Below are 18,336 nucleotides of genomic sequence, written 5' to 3'. Positions count from 1 at the left end.
CTTGTGGAACCTCTGTGATCAAAACTCAGCCCCCAGGGGTGGATGGAGTCGCTACTGAGTGCCAGGCATGATGCCAGGTCCTGAGCGAGACAGGGAAGGAAACTGCCAGGTATCCTGCTCTCCTAGAGCTTATAATGTGGTGGGAGTCAAGACAGATCCCAAAGAGCCATGTCCCCGAATGCTTAACTGTCAACGCAGTGAGGGACCCCAAAGAAAGGGAACTCTGGTCTAGAGAGCTCTTAATAAAAGCTCTGGAGCTGGCTTGAGGGTCAGGGAAGGCTTTGCCGGAAGTAACTGTGAGGTTGACATCTAAAGGATAAGTGAGAGTTAACCAGGCAAACATGGCTAAAGCAGAAAGTGGTCCAGGAAGAGGCAGGAGCATATGTCAGGGCCCTGGGGTAGGGGGGAAGATGGTGTGTTTGAGAAGCTGGGTGAGGTGGCCACCGTGGCTGGGGAGACGAGACCAAGGGGCAGTATGACAACAGACCCGGGATTGCAGGGCACCCAAAGGAGTCTGGTTTTTACACAAAGAACAGTGGATACCATTGGAGGGCTCAAGGAGGTGCGTGCAAAGGTCAGTCTGGTTTTGCAGAGATGGCTCTGAGTGCTGAGTGAAAGGAGGACTCAGGAGGGCCAGCTAAGAGGGCGGGGGCAGCTAGGATGCTGCCGCAGGTGTCCAGCAGGGAGGCAAAGGCAAAGGGACTCAGGTGGCCGCAGTGAGGATGGACGGAAGTGGAGAATTTGAAAGGAAGAGTATATAACCCCAAGACGTGGGGCTGAATCCCCCCCGAGGGCTAGAAAGAGGGTGTGACAGGGGTGCCTCCTAGGCATCCAGCTGTGTGAGTGGACAGACAGACGATTCCCAGAGATGGGAGACCCTGGAGGAGGTGGCGGGCTGGGGTGGAGGGCTCCGGATGAGTCTCATACCCCTTTGAGACAGCCGTGCGGTGATGCGGGGCATGGAGTGAGGTCTACGAGTCCCAGGGGCGGACATGGGCAAAGACAGCAACGTGGCTCCTGTCCAAGGGCTATTCAGGGACAAGTCCCAGGATCTCACACCTCACTCTTCACAGCCCCTCTCATTTCCTCCCGCGGAATTCCCTTACGAGGTGATTTCATAGGGAGTTGGCAAGACAGAGCTGCTTGCTGCGGAAGTCACACACCTTCTTGCCTGAACAAAATTTCAGTCTTTTTTCCCCGAAGGAAACAGCAAGGGGAGAAAAAAAAAAAAAAAAAAAGCTTCCAATCTGGCCTTTGGGGATTAGGTGCAGATAATCAGGAGGACTTCCCGGCTCCGAGGGTGTGACGCTGGAATGCATTAGTAAGCAAGAGTCTGGGCTCTCCCTCCCCCGAGGTCTCTGCAATCGGGGTGGAGGGCAGGCTCCTGGGGGAAGCCTGGAATGCAGTCCTGCCAAGAAGCAGGGGGCTGGACCTGATGAGCCCGCCACAGCTCCCTGGCCCAAGTGATGAAGCCTTAGTCACAGGAACCCGGTCCACGTGGTCACCTTCACTCCGTCCACCAAGCAGCCTCCCCGTCAGATTTGGTGCCCTGTGGTTTAGCCTCATTCCTTCATTTGATCCTCACAGCAGTAGCAGTAGCCCAGGTGAAAGATGCAGACGCCGAGGTTCTGAGAAGGGAGGTGACCCCCCGAAACCACACCGGGAGGAAGGTGCACTGCTGGGGTTGGAACCCTCGACAAACACCAAAGCCTGTACTTTTTCTTCTCCGCAGCCCCATCCTCACTCTTATTTGAGAAGAGTCTGGAATTAAAGTGCTCTCAGAAACATTCACTAACATGGGCTATGGACAGAGTATAAATGACCCATGACAGCATTTTAATACAAAACGTGCTATAAATTATACATAAAATAAAAGGTATAGAGGGCTTCCTTGCCGGTCCACTTGCATGTCATACAAGCATCCCATCCTAATAAATTTGTTTCTTGCAAAAAAATAAAATAAAATGAAATAAAAGGTATAACAAATATACAACTGTACCCACAGGAGGAAAATTCACCATTCATAAGAAGAAAAAAAATGAGAGAAAAATCTGTAAGAAACATAACCTTGTAAAAAGAGACAAAAGATAAAACTTCATGCGCATTTTAAAGATATTTGACACTTTTGGGGTGATTTTCCTGAAGCACATGGAAATTCCTGGGCCACGGATTGAACCACGCCAAGCGGCAACCCAAGCCCCTGCAGTGACAATGACGGATTCTTAACCAGCCGCACACAAGGGAACTCTTGTATTTGCTATGTTTTGCTAAAGGGCCCTTCAGCACACTCTGGCCACGTGCACAACGGCCAGCATTATACAAGGGTTCCTGCTTCCCCATCCTCATAAACAAGAAATGTCTACCGATGTCCAAGAATTTCTATGTCTTTCATTTGTCATATACTACGAATGCATTTTCCTATTTGTCCTTCGTCTTCATGATGCTTTAAGTAATTCAACCTTAATAATGTAACTGACAAAGTTGCTTAAACCTAAAATTTAAAGCCAAAATCAAAAGGATCTGTTTAATTCTGTTCTACCTGGTTGACAAGCCACCACCTGATGAGTGACAGGAGAGGAATTCTCCAACAGGGAGTGGGTGTGCCCTGGCACCTGGGGCTCACCCAGAGCAGTGGCACTCCTGGAGCACCAAGAGTCACCAGCCTCTGGCTTGGCCACCCCCAGCTGTCCTGCCTCCGGAGCCCAAGAGCCACCAAGCCCTGCTGGACCTTTGCTTCGGGAGCCCCCAGAGCCTCAGGCAGCAGTTCAGGACCCAACCCAAAGGGTCACACAGGAACTTAGCTGCACCCTTCTGCGGACCGCACCTCCCCGAGAGGCAGCTCCACGCTCACTCTTGGCCTTTCCCTGACCCAATGCCCTGGTGCAAAGATACACACACATGCACAGCATGTGTCCCCAAAACACTGGCTGATCAGAATGAGGCCGTGTGACTCAAAGCCTGTCCACTGGCCTGATGATACAGAGCAGGGAAACTGAGCCACCCAGCTTCCCTCCGCCCCAAGGCGGAACAAGCTGACAGCCAAAGGCAGGGGACACCTTTGAAACACACTGTCCCTGCCCACCACGCCACACTGCGGGCAAGGGACACACGGAAGAGCTGTCCCCAAGTGACTGCAGGCGGGCCAGCTGGCAGGACTCCCTCCACAGCACCCTCTGCATCACCTAGGCATGGCAGGCAGTTGCTGCGGGGCGGGGGGGCAAGGCCCTCCAAGACAGGGGCAGGGCCCAGGGTAAAGCTCCCCCCCCCAAGATTTGCCAAAGCGGCTGCCTCTGCTGGGACTTCAGAGCATGCAGTCAGAGCAGCTCTGTGGGCGACAGGTTCCACTGCCCCAGAAACAGGCTTGCCCAGCCGGGCTGACCAGGCTTCTCAGCTGAACCAAGGGCCACTCTCTTTCAGAAATGGAGCCCCTGAAGCCCCCTTTGGACTCTGCAGCTTTTTCTCTCCCCTTCTCCCCATGCTGCCCAGCTATGCAAACAAAGGCATATTTGGGGGAAGAATGGTGCTCATGTTTAATAACCCTCAAATCTGGCTCCACATGTGGCTATTGTTAGGTAGATTTAAACAGCAATTACAGAGGTACCTCCTTCCTCCTCAGCAACAATCTAGGCCCTTAATCCAGCTAAGACCCAGAGAGTTTAGGGTTGAGCTCACTGAGATGAAGGTACCAGCTGAAGCAGGGCCTGCTCCAGGCTGGGGGCGGGGGGGCTGGAACATGGACAATGGCGCTCCCCAAATTCACTCCTTCGTGCCAGCAAAAATAAAGGGGGGGGGGCATAGAAGGGGCTGCCTGCTTACGTCTCCATGTTAATTCAGCTTCCTGAGAATTCACATGCAAAGTCTGCAGAAGTGTTTGGGCTGAGAATTCAGAGAAAGGCAATACACCCTCACTCACGGCAGCTGGAGCTCAGGCTGAGACGGGGCCGTGGGGTCTTCCTCCTTCTAGAACACCTATAGCCCCTGGCTCCCTTGTCTCAACAGGCAACAACCCAAATGCCTCAGCTGGGTATTCCAGGCTGCCCACGGTCTGACCAGAGTGGACGGTGCCTGGCCATAGGGGAAACGTCGCTGGGGAGTGAGGACTGGATTTGCTCGAAGAGCCAAAGGCTGTGCCTCAAGGGTGCTGTTTGCATTCCTGCCCTCTGCACCTTTGCTCCTGCCAGGACCCTTCCCCTCAGATAAGGTTCAGCTCTAAGGCTCCTACGGATGCCCTGGACTCAGTCTTCCACGATTGCGCCCATGGTGTCCACACAGGCTGGAGGGGCTCACGGTGCAGACAATGTGTCGTCTGGGGACCAGATCCTCTACCCGAGGTGCAGAAAGACAGAAGCATGACTTCGTTCCCCTGGCCCGGGCTGACTCCATCAGGCCGACCTCCTGCCACTGAAAAGCAAAGCCCTTCTCCCTGTCCAAGGGTCAGGGGAGGGAATGACCTCACCCCCCAGAAGCCCTCCCTGGTGGCTAGGAACCCCTTGCTGCGGATGGTGCAAGACACCCAGTGAGTCCCCCATCCCTGGAGGCCCGTGACTGTCTGATGAATCAGCACCTCTCCAGCTACTCATCCTTTCAAGTCTGGATTTTCTCCTCCAAGTTTTCAGAGTATAATTTGGTTCTGCTGTATCACAAAACAATAATGAAAACCATTTGGTGTCAACTATCGTCTTGGATAAAGGCCCGTTTGGGCCTTAAGAGGTACAGGGACTGCAGCCAGCGTTGACGGAGCCGCAGCCCTGCCAGGCAGGCACCCCGCTCCCTCCCTCCCCGCAGAGGCTAAAAGGCAAGGGCTCTGCTTAGCCTGGACCTGGATGGGAATCCCAGCTTCACCCCCTCGTGGCTGTGCAACCCTGGGCAAGTTACTTCATCCCCTAATCCTGAATTTCCTCATCAGCAAAGTCCCAGGTGTGATAATACCAAGTTCAGGAGGTTGTCATAACGACTCAATTCAATGAGCTCACGCAGTAATTCTCAAATGTGGTCCTGGGGACTGGGCAGACCTGCAGGTTCTCAGGCCCACCTTTGCCCTGCTGGCTGGAATCCTCTGGGGCAGGGGGCGGGGAGAGGTGCCCAGACACCTGCCCACACCAACCCTCTGGCAACAGTGCTGTACTCAAGGCAGAGAATCACTGAGCTATGCATGGAAGGCACTTAAGGACAAGCCTCTGGCAAGCAGGCTGCAGCCGCCCCCGCAGCCACCACCATCTGAAGCTCGTCCCTCTCCTCTCCTGGACCCACGGCTCAGGGAAGTTAAGTCACTTCTCCAAAGTCAAACAGCTAGAACCCTGGCAACATGATTCAGGAGGGCGCAACCTTCCCATTAGTGTCTCCCCTTTAAAGCCCACACTCTAAAGCAAAGGAGGACTGGTGGTGCTGCCCGTGGGGGTGAGCAGAGGCTCACGTGGGCAGCAGCTGCAGACATTTCACATGACGTTTTTCCTTCTTCCTGCAAGGACAGCAAAGAGGCTAAGACTAGAAAGGATGGCTCCTGAAGGATGAGGATGCAGCGCCTCTGGACAGAGGTGACTCCACGTACCCTCAGGAATAAAGGACACAGGATACACAAGCCCAGGGCTCTCCAGGATGCAGCTGCTGGATGCGCTCAGGAACACCGGGCCATCTGCACAGCACGAGGTGGATCCTTGAGCTGTACAAATCAAGGCATCTATCTATTTCTTTAGGCACTTTTCAAACATGAGATGCACAGTGTAATTCTCAGCTAATCAAGCACCTTTGCGGCTTTCTCCCCAGGACTCCGTTTCTCCGGCTGCATAGAGGGTGGACATCACGTGCCAGTTCCTCTCTCCCACACACAACTGGGACTACAGACCTCCTCCTCCCGAGGAGGCGGCCCCCTGGGTTCAAGCTCCACCAAGTCTGGGTGCCCCATGCACCTATGGTGGGGGCTGAGGGTGGGGCAGTGGCCACAGGAGCAGCAAGAGCCCAAAACCAGCCCGAGCCCCAGACAGTGGAGGGCTGGTTTCTGGGAAACTGTTTCGCAGAGAACTCCCTGAAGCTGCCCTGGTTCCCATCTCACCCCAGATAAAAGACCCCATGGGTCCTCTTTGCTTCTAGGAGATGGTCACAGACTAAATTTCATTTGCAGCCATCCCAGTGCTCTCGGCACAATTCCTGGCAAGCACCAGGCTCCCGATAAACGTAACACATGTGCCAAATGCACCTACAGCAGGATTCTCCGCACCCGCATCCCCTCTCCACAACACACAAACTTCCCTACCTTCCTCAGCACAGCCTGCTAAGCGCTTCTGTCCTTGGGACTGTCATGGGGCCTGAGATGCCACTCTGAGCTGTGCTTCACTCTCCACACTCCAGACACCCTGGGGTCTTTTAACCGTGCAAGGGAAACCCAGCTCCCCCTGACCTCAGGGCCTTTGCACATGCTAAGCTCTCTTCAGAAATGCTCCTACACTTACCCCTCACATGGCAGGCTCCTTCTCAGCCTTGAGGCCTCAGCTTAAGGGTCACCTCCTCGGAAAAACCACTCTATCTAGCCTAGGTCTCTCCTGTCCGCTCTGCCTCCCCTCTGTGTCTTTAAAAGCACTCTTTGCAATGTGCGGTTATCTTTTTGTCTCTCTTTCCTTTTTTTTTTCTTTTTAGGGCCACACCCGAGGCATATGGAAGTTCCTGGGCTAGGGGTCAAATCAGAGCTGTAGCCACCAGCCTACACCACAGCTACAGCCACACGGGACATGAGCTGCATCTGTGACCTATGCTGCAGCTTGTGGCAATGCTGGCTTCATAACCCACGGAGTGAGGCCAGGGATGGAACCTGCCTTCTCATGGACACTAGCCAGATGTGTTTCCGTTGCGCCACAGTGGGAACTCTTCCTTTCGTCTCTTTACCTGTGTTCTGTTCACCTGTGCTCCCTTTCCAATGAAACGGTGGTTCCAGTAAGTCAGGGCCACCTCCGTCCTGCCCATGCCTGTATTCCCAGTGCCAGGCACTCTGTAGATACAAAATCTCTCTTTTGGGGATGGGTGGTGAATGGCTGAGTTCCCAGAGAGAAAGACAAAGAAGCAGTGCCAACAATCTAAAATGAATGAGGAGAGAAGGCGTCCTTGGATGAAGTACTGGGCGTGGGGTAGGCAGGCCAGGTCCCCTGCCACCCCCACAGAGCCTGGCTGGCATGGATGTCGAACCTGCTGCAGGCGAACAGAAAGTGGCCCTGGGGAGCTTGCCATAGACGGATGGTGACATTCCGCACTGTTCCCAGCTACCCCTAAACCAAGGTCCCTCACAGAGCCACAGGGCCGCGACCACCACGTGCAGGCTGGGGGCTGGGCCCAACCGGAGGAGACCTTTCCCGTCCCAGCTATGTGTTCTCAAGGTCTGTGGTGAGTCAAGGCCAGTGGCAGGAGGTGGAGAAGGAGACCCAGAAGAGAGAAGCAGCCATCAGCTCTACCACATAGGTCCCCGACAGGAGCCTAGTCTCGTCACGTGACCCCTGATGGAAAAACCTCAGCTGGATGGGGTGGGGGGCACCTGGCGAGCACACAAGCCCTGCGCCCAGCTCTCAGGACAGATCCCAGCCAGGGCTGGCAGGGCATGAGTTTCTCGAGGCAGGTGTGTGCCAGATCGGACTGACTAGCACCCTAACGTTTGCCTTTCATGGGCGTCTGAGCTTCTCCTCCCGGGACTCCTATTTGAAACAAGCCCTGATGGATGTTCACGCTGATTGGAAGACTAACAGCTGGTCACCATTTATTTATGCCAAGAACCTCGTGCCGGGCGAGACGTCTGCCTACCGCACTGCCAACCAAAGCCCACTCTGCTATCTCGCGCAGGCCCGCTGCTTCCCACCAAACCGGGGCCACGGCTCCCTGGCAGGGCCTCATGCCCACACATCCCGGCCCGGGGAGGGGTCTCTTCGCCTTCCCGTCCTCACGCACTCCGGGGCCCTGGGCTGCAGTATTTACACAGCGGCTCTGACTGCTCACAGCCAGCGAGGTCCATTAGCTGCATGTAAATAGCTCTCAGCGCTTCAAAGGCCAGGGCGAGCCATTCTGTGAGGTCTGAGGCAGCCCTGCCAGGGGCTCGCCTTTCAAGCCTTATTCATCTTCCCGGTAACTTCCATAAAGGGCCAATGCTGCCTTTGGGCTCGGGCGGGCCAGGCCTGCCAACAGCACCCCCCGGGGGACTTTCACAAGACATTGGCCTTTGCTGAGCTCCAACTGGATACGTAACTCTTGTCCCCGTCACCCCAGGAAGGAAGAAGAGAGCAGCAAACACATAGACTGTTTTTCAGGACACAAGGCACACCGAGACAGCACATACCGTGGGCCAAATCACACCGAAACCCGAAGAAACCCGGTCAGAGGGGCCTCGGGGCTGGCAGGGTGAGCCGGAAGGGGATAAGGCCCAGAGGCCAGGACGTGGCCTTTGCTGTCAGAGAGACGGGACTGGGGTGTGGCTTCTAGCCTGCCTGTTCCTCACTGCAGGACCTGCGACAAGTGACTTCAACTCTCTGAGCCTGTTTCCTCGTCTGTAACCCGGAGGTAGGAGCCGTGACAACAGGGAGCAGTTGCAGACAGCACTGGGCCCGGCGCCTGGCAGACAGGGAACACCCAAGGGACATCAGCGGCGGTCTATCGGGAGAGAAGCTTTTTGGAGAAGGTGAGGACTTCTGAGGCTTTGGTAGAAGTCAGGGACACAGACCCATTCTTGTCGTCCTGCCCTTGTGGGGTGGGGACCCTGGCACACGCTGCCTCTCTGATCTGGAGTCAGAGACAAGGGAAGGACCCGCTCCTGGTCCTCCAGCCATGGAGAGAAAATGCCACTCCCAAGAGACCCTCGGTCTTCCAGGAAAAAGGAATCAAAATCCCACAGTAAATGAGCACCATGGGAAAGACCAACCAAGACACAAAACATCAGGCAGCCCTTGGTCTGGGGTGAGGCCCGTCACTCAAGGAAGCCAAGTCCGTGGGTGAGGACAAAGGAGGGATGGGTGCAGGGAAACAGCACCCTATTTTAGCAACACCTCCATCATCCCGACTGGAGGGAGGAGCTTGGAGGAGAGGAACCATCCCCAACAAGGAACAGTCGCCGGCTTCCAGCTCAAGTTCTTTCCCACCCGTGGCCTCTGAACAACTATGATGAGGGATCGTGGAGCAGGTGTAAGAATTAGCTACAGTTTACAGAGGGAAACCTGAGGCTCAGAGAGGGCAAGCGACTTGCCCAAGGTCACACAGCCAGACAGGGGCAAACCTGGAACTCAAACCCATCTTCCAAAGCCTGATCCAGTCCTTACGACTTTCCTTACGTGACTTTTGCCCCCAGCAGGTCCAGCTGCCCAAAATCAGGACTGTTTGGACAGTTAAAGTATATACTACAACACACATACACACACACACACCACCACCACAAAAACCTTCAGCCAGTCATGAGACTTCACACTTATTATATTTGGTTACTTCCCAGGTGTTCCCAAGATGGCAATAGAGTTTCCAGGGTTGGACAAGTTCTCAAGAAGGAAGTACCCTAAGTTTGTGTCAAGAGGGAAGAGCAAGAAAAACCATGCTACGCCCATACTGTGGAATACCATCAGCCACCAAGGAAGACTGAGGTTGGGAGCACAGCCATCCTGTCGTGGCATAGCAACAAACGAAACCAACAAGTATCCATGAAGACTCGGGGCCAATCCCTGGCATCACGTGGTGGGTGAAGGATCCAGCTTTGCCTTGAGCTGTGGTGTAGGTCACAGATGCAGCTTGGATCCCACATGGCTATGGCCAGCCGCTGCAGCTCCAATTCAACTCCTAGCCTAGAAACTTCTATACACCGTGAGTATGGCCCTAAAAAGCAGAAAGAAGGACGGAAGGAAGAACGGAAGGAAGGAAGGAAGGAAGGAAGGAAGAGGAAAGGAAAGGAAAGGAAAGGAAGGAAGAATGAGGTTGATCTCGAAGTATTGGCATGGAAAGAACACCAGGACACCAATGAATGAAAACCACAAGTTGCTGCATGAGACATGCAACACGAGCCCATGGATGTTAAGAAAGCAATGAAAATAAAACCACTGGATTCATAAACATAGGTGCAAATGCACAGAAAGACATCTGGCAAGACCCGCACTCTCTAAGGTACGTTCCAGGCCCCTGCAGGTCCGCTCTCCACCTTTCTCCAGCCCAGCCAGTGCCCTGGGAGGCTGACCTGAATGCATGGCATCCGTGGGTGGCCTCGCCTTCCAGCCAGTGGTGTACACCAGCAGGAGGTCATAGGAACGGCAGGGACTGAGACTGGTGTCTTTGTTCTCTGGTTCCCATCTCTGGGGTCTCCAGAAACTGACCACAGCCCTCTACTAAAGGTCCCAGCTCCTTTCAAGGTGCCCCTCTCTCTTCTCCCAGGCTCCATTCTTTGCACCTCAAAGTGACAAAAGCCTCCTGCTATAGCAAACCCTGGGGTGCGACATGATGCTTTATGGCTTCGTTCACGCAACATGACATACTGTTCCTCTACTGAAACCACCTCACATTATCCTATTTGGATGGTGCCATCTGCTTCCTCCTAGGACAAAACCCAAGTGGATAACACTGATTAATTAGCATGGGGCGTGGGGGAAGAGAGAGGCAAACCCCAGCAGCCAAAGCTTAGAGATCTTTAGTGACTTTAGCCTTCCTAGAGATTGTGAATGACACTTGTCACTTATTTGCTTTTTACAATAAGCCTTTTCAGCATATGCAAAAATGGAACACCGTAACAAGGTTCCAGGTAGCCACTGTGTAGCCTCAACAACCATCAGCTCATGACCCATCTTATTTCAACTGTGGCCCCCCAGCTACTCCCCCACCCCAGACTGTTTTAAAGCAAATCCAAGACATCACCTGCAATGTTTTAAATTTACAAAGAAACTATATTTCTATATGGTCTGAGTAGCTAAAAACTGATTAAAAACAAAGGAATTCTCAAAGCTGTAACTTCTGTGAGCGAGAAGACTTTGTTTTTCATTTGCGACCCCGTCAAGGCTCTTCCCCTGCCATTTGTCCTACAACCATGACTCAGAGGCTGGCCAGTGGCCACACTGGCCCCTTCAGCAGGCTGGGGGCCCAACTAGCACTGGGTGTCTTTGCTGACCTTTCCTGAATGTGGAGGATCTCATTATTAATATAAAACCACAGGAATACCTTTCCTCTAAGCATCCATTTTTAGACTATTTGGTCTACTTTGGGGGGGTTGTTCCTGTTTTAACTTTTTATTGAAATGCAACATCATGTGTGCAAGCTTCATCCCGTATTGTTGCATACAGTACTGGCTTGTTCCTTTTCATTGCAATATATAGCAGTCCGCTGTGTGAATTTCTATGGTAATTCATTTATCCATTCTACTCTTTTTCTTTTCTTTTCTTTTCTTTTTTCTGGTCACACCTGTGGCATGCGCAAGTTCTGGGACCAGAACCACACCACAGCGGCAACCTGAGTCACAGCAGTGACAATGCCAGATCTTTACCTCACTGGCCAATCAGGGAACTCCTATCCATTCCAGGCTTGATAGGAATGTGGGTGGGTTCCAGTTTGGAGTGGTTGCAAACGGTGTTGTCATGGACATTCGAAAACAAGCCTTTTGCTGTCCGTGTGCATGTCTTTCGGTTGGGTACCTACCTGGAATGGAGAGGCTGGGTCATAGAAAGGCACATGTTTAACCCTGGTAGACACAGACCACAGGTACCCAACGTGTTTATGATTGCTGGTATTCAGTATCCTTGCCAACACCTGGTTATTTTCTGGATTTGGTTATTTTCTGGATTTGTTTGTTTGTTCCACCTCGGTCGTTCTGGTCAATGTAATCTATCTCACTATGGTTTTAGTATGTGTTTCCCTGATAACTGATGAAGCTGAACACTCATATTTTGGGGCCAGTTGGCTATCCTTTTTTATGAGGTATCTTTTCAGGTCTTCTGTACATTTTCCTAGTGAGCTGTCCTCTTCTTCTGATCAATTTGTAGAAGTTATTTATATATTCTGGATACAAGTCCCTTGTCAGATGTATGTTTTGCCAAAGGCTTCTTCCATTCTATAGACAGCCTTTTCACTTTCCTAATGGTGTCTGTTGATGCAGAGAAGTTTGTACATTTAATATCGTCTAATTTATCAACTTATTTTCTCGTATGGTTAGAAGTTTTGTGTCTTGTTCAAGAAATACTTTCCTTGAACTGCTCTTAGGTTTTACAAAGATTATTTTAGGAGAAAAAAAAAAACCCACCTATTGGAAACTGAGCAAGGAAATCTCTAGGACACCACTAATGGAGACACCAAAAGAGCAGCTCCAGGAAGTGAAAGATGTGTGGTTGCCTCATGAAAAAGACAATCTCTGGATAGATGCCCAGGACTGGGATTGCTGGGTCATATGGTAGTTCTATTTTTTGAGGAAACCTCATACAGTTCTCCATTGTGGTTGTACCAATTTACATTCCCACCAACAGTGCAGGAGGGTTCCCTTTTCTCCATATCCTCTCTAGCATTTGTTATCTGCAGACTTTTTGATGATGGCCATTCTGACTGGTGTGAGGTTACCCGTCATAGTTTTCATTTGCATTTCTCTAATAATTAGCACTGATGAGCATCTTTTCATGGGCCTGTTGGACACCTGCATGTCTTCTTTGGAGAAATGTCTATTTAGATCTTCTGCCTGTCTTTTGATTTTTTTTTTTTTTTTGAGAGAGCTACATACATGAGCTGTTTGTATATTTTAGAGATTTTTTTTTTTTTTTTGGAGAGAGCTACATACATGAGCTGTTTGTATATTTTAGAGATTAACACCTTGTCGGTTGCTTCATTTGCAAATATCCTCTCCCATTCTGTAGGTTGTCTTTTTGTTTTATCAATGGTTTATTTTGCTGTGCAAAAGCTTTTAAGTTTAATTAGGTCTCGTTTGTTTGTTTTTATTTTCATTACCCTAGGAGGTAGATCCAAAAAGCTATTGCTGCAATTTATAATTTGAAAAGACACATGCATCCCGATGTTCATTGAAGCACTATTTACAATAGCCAAAACATGGAAGCAACCTAAATGTCCACTGACAGAGGAAAGGATAAAGAAGATGTTATTTATATTTATCCATATATAATGGAATATTACTCAGCCATAAAAAAGAATGAAATAATGCCATTTGTACCAACATGGATGAACCTAGAGATAATCATACTAAGTGAAGTCAGACAAGGAAAGACAAATATCATATGATATCACTTATATGTGGAATCCAGAAAAAAAGAATGATACAAGTGAACTTAACAAGAAAACAAACACACAAAAAAACTGATTGATACACTTTGAAAATAAACTTATAGTTACCCAAGGGGAAAGTAGGAGAAGGGATAAATTTCAAGTTGGGATTAACATGTACATAATACTACATATTTTAAAAAGATAATAAACAAGGACCTACTGTATAGCACAGGGAACTCTACTTAATATTCTGTAATAACCTATTTGGGAAAAGAATTTTAAAAAAATGGATATAGGTATACATGTAACTGAATCACTTTGCTGTACACCTGAACCTAACACAACATTGTAAATCAACTATACTCCAACATAAAATAAAAATTAAATTTAAAAAAGCAAAGAAAGATGCTCTCCTAATTTTTGCAATTCCCTTTTTAGCAGCCACTCGTCAGAACCAAGGCTCTTCTTACCTGTAAAAACTTAATCTTAGACTGAACTCGTCTCCATCAGGAGAAAAATTTAAAGGTTAGAGTATTGATTTTGATGCTTAAAAAAATTACTGGATACTTAACAATGACGATAACAATGCCAATGACAGGCAAAGAAGATGGGAGCAGGAGTCCTTGAACCATAAGAAATAGTAAAAGAAAAATGCCAGCATTAAAATTGAAATGGTTTCCATGGTATAAATGTTTTTATGAAAAGCAACAGCTTTATGTCTTTCTATAGGGTCCCCCTCTCTTCTATGCTATAGGAAAAGATTTCCAAAAACTTCTATCATGGGGCATTTCTCCCACTGAAAATAACAAATTAGAACATGGTTAACACAGTTAGTGGTCTTATCATCATCAAATATGTCAATCCAAGTAATCTTAAAAGCATTTGTAGAAATGACAAAAATTTCTTTAAAATCAATATTTTCACTGTTTATTCAACTATAAGTCTGGAAGGTAATGGTGGTCTCCTAAATCCAAAATGCTCTTCACATGTAAAAACAAAACCATAAAACAAGAAACACACAAACAAAAAGCCAGCACTGACAAGGCAAAACAACAGCAGCAACAAATCTACACATGAGCCATGCCTTCAGCATTATGAGGAGTCAGATAATACTATGAACTTCAAATTACAGCTGAGTAGAAAAATAAGCATCGAATTCCAAAAAAAGCACTAATCACAGCTGAAAGTTTGTGGGTAAAGAGAGGTAAAAAGGGGATTCTTTAAAAATTCCTTGGGAAAAAGGAGGGGAGTAGAGGACACAGATAAAGCATAGACAGAATCATCTCAAAAAGGAAAAGCCCAACACTGAAATCCAGTATACCTCAATAAAGCTTGGAAAAAACCCCACTAAGTGCAAAATAATGAACATAAGTCTGAAACTTAGTAATTCACAATACTGGCTGCAGTGAAGGTACTTGAAAGTGAGTACAGTCAGAAGTGTCAAGATAAGAATTATGGCTTCTAGAAGAAGAAGGAAAAATAAAGAGGAGGTGTTGCCTCTTAGAAATGTGACAGTAAAAAAAAAAAAAAGTAGGAGGGGAACTAAGAATCTTGCAGGGAAAAAAAAGAGCAAGAGCAAGAAACAAAATATATTAACCTCTCCTACCCACTCCTAGCACTTTTCATTCAACAAACTGCATTTCACTGTACTGACAGAAGAGGGCACTCTTGAAATAGAAACTCTCTCCTCAAAAATGCCTAGGAGTGGGAGGAAAAACCATCAGACTAATGTCATGCAGCCACTATAAGAAGAAAAGAAAAAATATGAATCAAAACATTTTGGCTAAAGAAAATTCGCCCCCTGCCCCCACCAACAAATCAACCAGGAAGCATAAAAAAAAAAAAACTCTAAAGTAACATTTCAAGCTGAATTAAATATTATCAAACAAGCATTTGAAGACTAAAAAAATTAGAGTCTATTAGATTTTATTTTTACATATAAAAACTAAGAATATAAGAGGCCCTAAAAATCAAAAATAAAAAAGTGAAAAAATGGTCAAATTCAAGAAAAAAAAGAAAAGTCAAAATTATCTCAGAAATAAAAATTAAATTACAAGGTACCCAAGAGAGAAAAGGTCCAAATAAAAAGTTAATAAGGGACATTGAAGAAAGGTAGTAAAATGAAAAACAGAATGGAAATGAGTTTTTAAAGTAAAAAGATCAGAGAGAAAGTAGTTGCAATGGAAGGCAGGCAAAGAAGGTCCAATAGATGTATGATCGGAGTCTATGCCAAAGAAAAATAAAATAATGGAACAGAAAGAGTATTTAGAAATATAATCCAAAGCAAAATCTTAAATCAACATATGAAGAGGCCCATGTGCTTGGCAAACTGATCAACTCTGACATGTTTCCGAGGACAACTATTCGATTTTAATGACAAAGAAAAAGATCCTCAAGAATTCTATGCCATTGCATGACACTTATGCAGGTGAGAGATTTAGGCTGGCCTAAGACTTCCTGGAGGAACATACACAAAAGGGCCAGAGTAAAGCAACGTTTTTGAGACCCAAAGAAAGAAGATATAAGCCGAGGATTTTATACCCAGCCTTCAACCAAGCTTTGCCCAACCACAAGATAACTGGGGTGGGTGGGGGCAGGGAGTGGCTTCAGCAAAGGGACTGAGGGGATCCTTTGATATATTTAATTATAAGAGCTAAGAATAGAAGAAGGTGGGGTCATGATAACAGAAGATGATGGAGACAGCACATGTTCTGACAAAGTAGAAAGAATGTAATCTTAAAAATGGGAACAAAAGAAAAAGTAAAATATGACCACTGTGTATTGTTTAGGTAATAGGTGGGAGTCTGTCATTTTTAAAGGACAGACCAGACAGTATGAGTTTAAGCAAGTGAGGGATTAAGGGCAGTATAGGTTATCAATACAAAGGCAACCACCTGATCAAAACTACAAATCTTTCGGGGAGTTCTTGTCGTGGCTCAGTGGTTAACAAATCCGACTACCAACCAAGAGGTTGCAGGTTCGATCCTGGCCTTCCTTGCTCAGTGGGTTAAGGATCCGTGTTGCCGTGAGCTGTGGTGTAGGTCTCAGATGTGGCTAGGATCCCGCGTTGCTGTGGCTGTGGCATAGGCCAGTGGCTACAGCTCCAATTTGACCCCTAGCCTAGGAACCTCCATATGCCGCCATGGGAGCAGCCCAAGAAATGGGAAAAAATGACAAAAAAAAAAAAAAAAAAAAAAGAACAAACAAAAAAACTACAAACCTTTCTAAATACCAAAGAATTTTTTTTTCCACAATGGAAATACATCAAACACAGAGAAAAAACTCAGTAAACATAATAAACACAGCCCTGAGGCAGCATCTCAGCCTATCACTTATTACTTAATGAGGAAACGCCAGAGCATTCCTGCTGAAGTCAGAACAAGACACAGGTGCCCACTTTTCCACTACTGACATTGTACTGCAGTATCAGCGAATGCAATTAGGCAAGAGAAAATAATAAGAGTCTGGAGAATTGAAAAAAAAATAAGGAAAGCAAGCTCTGCGGCACAGCACATGGTAGTATACTCAGAAAACCTAGAGAATAAATGATAAAACCGACTCAGAATGTCCCAAGAACCTTTCATCTCAGATCTCCTTTCCACTCAAAAATTATTAAGGACCTTTTATTGACGTGGGTTACATCCATCGCTATTTACCAGATTAGAAGTTGAAGCTGAGAACACTTTAAATATTTATATTTATTAATGTAAAAGTAACCCTAATAAAATGTTAACGCAAAATCAATTTTTGAAAAATAAGCATAAACAAAAACTTCCAACGAGAATGACATTGTTTTACATTTTCGCACATCTCTCTGTTTTTGAGCTTAGTAAAAGAGAGCTGGATTTCCCTATTTGTTTCTGTGTTGAGTCCATTATTACATCACACATTATGTAACCACTCTACACTCAAGAGAGATATAAAAGGGCAAGTTATACAGAGTTAGTGGAAGTGTTTCCTTCTTTTTAAAAAAAATTTGGAGTTCCCGTGCGGTGCAGCAGAAACAAATCCCACTAGGAACCATGAGGTTGCGAGTTTTGTACTTGGCCTTGCTCAGTGGGCTAAGGATCTGGCATTGCTGTGAGGTGTGGTGTAGGTCACAGACGTGGCTCAGATCCTGCATTGCTGTGGCCATGGTATAGGCCAGCAGCTGTAGCTCCGATTAGACCCCTAGCCTGGGAACCTCCATATTTCACAGGAGTGGCCCTAAAAAGCAAAAAAAGGAAAAAAAAGGCAAGTTATGTCCTCTTATTATTATGAACATTATTTGGACCTTGTGAATCCACTCAGTGGGTCTCAGGAACCTCAAAAGTAGAGACCACATAGTGAGAACCATTGCACTAACTCAAACAATAAAAATAATTCATCAAGGTAGTAGGATGAAAAACAAATAGCCAAAGTCAACAGCCTTCAAAGACACAGAGAGTAACCAGGCCTGAGATGGAGCAGCAGAGAAAACACCCCCATTTACAAAAGCAGCAGGAAAGATCAAGCACTTAAGATTAAATCTAACAAGAAATGTTCAAAACCTTATGAAGAAAATGACAGCACTCCCCTAAAAACACACAAGTAGACGTGAACAGTGGAAAAGACATCCTGAGTTCACGGTCAGGATATCCCAGCATCGTTAAGATGTCATTTTTTCCCTAAGTTAATTTATAAACTTAATATGATCCCAATAAACATTCTAAACCTATTTTTTCTGTATCTGGACCAATTGATAATAAGGTTCATGTGGAAAATTTTCCAAGAATAAGTAGGAAAACTGTGAAAAGGGCACTAGCCCTGCCAGCTATTTTTAAATATGACAAAGCCTTTAGAATTAAAACAGTGTGACAGTGGCACATAAAGAGACAGACTAATGAACAGACTACGTGGTCCAGAAATAAACCAAACGACACGTGGAAACCCAGTATGTGATAAAAGTGGTATCTCAAATCACTCAGGCAGACAGATCGTGTAATAAAGGGTATTGGTATGATATCACTTATAACTGGAATCTAATATACAGCACAAATGAATGTTTCCACAGAAAAGAAAGTCATGGACTTGGAGAACAGACTTGTGGCTGCCCGGGGGGAGAGGGATGGAGTGGGAGGGATCAGGCTTGGGGTTATTGGATGCAAACTATTGCTCTTGGAATGG

General features: G+C 47.4%; 1 protein-coding gene and 1 long non-coding RNA gene across 10 annotated transcripts in view; one reads left to right on the top strand and one right to left on the bottom strand.

Annotated features, from left to right (window-relative positions):
• LOC110259485 (uncharacterized) overlaps window positions 1-18,336 on the bottom strand; it is a 183,750-nt gene that overhangs the window by 152,795 nt on the left and 12,619 nt on the right. The gene's annotated exons all lie outside the window — the stretch shown is intronic.
• Window positions 8,507-12,881, top strand: LOC146405757 (uncharacterized). The gene is made up of 2 exons (XR_014836648.1): window positions 8,507-8,647; window positions 9,452-12,881. It is a non-coding gene; the product is annotated as an uncharacterized LOC146405757 (long non-coding RNA).

Source organism: Sus scrofa, chromosome 2 (genome assembly GCF_054392235.1).
Source record: "Sus scrofa isolate SSC_HxYL_T2T_F1_AM1 chromosome 2, Sscrofa_HxYL_maternal_Yorkshire_Landrace_v2.0, whole genome shotgun sequence".
Lineage (NCBI taxonomy): Eukaryota > Metazoa > Chordata > Mammalia > Artiodactyla > Suidae > Sus > Sus scrofa.
The sequence above is the reverse complement of the archived record's forward strand: the minus strand, read 5'-3'. Positions and strand labels throughout refer to the sequence as shown.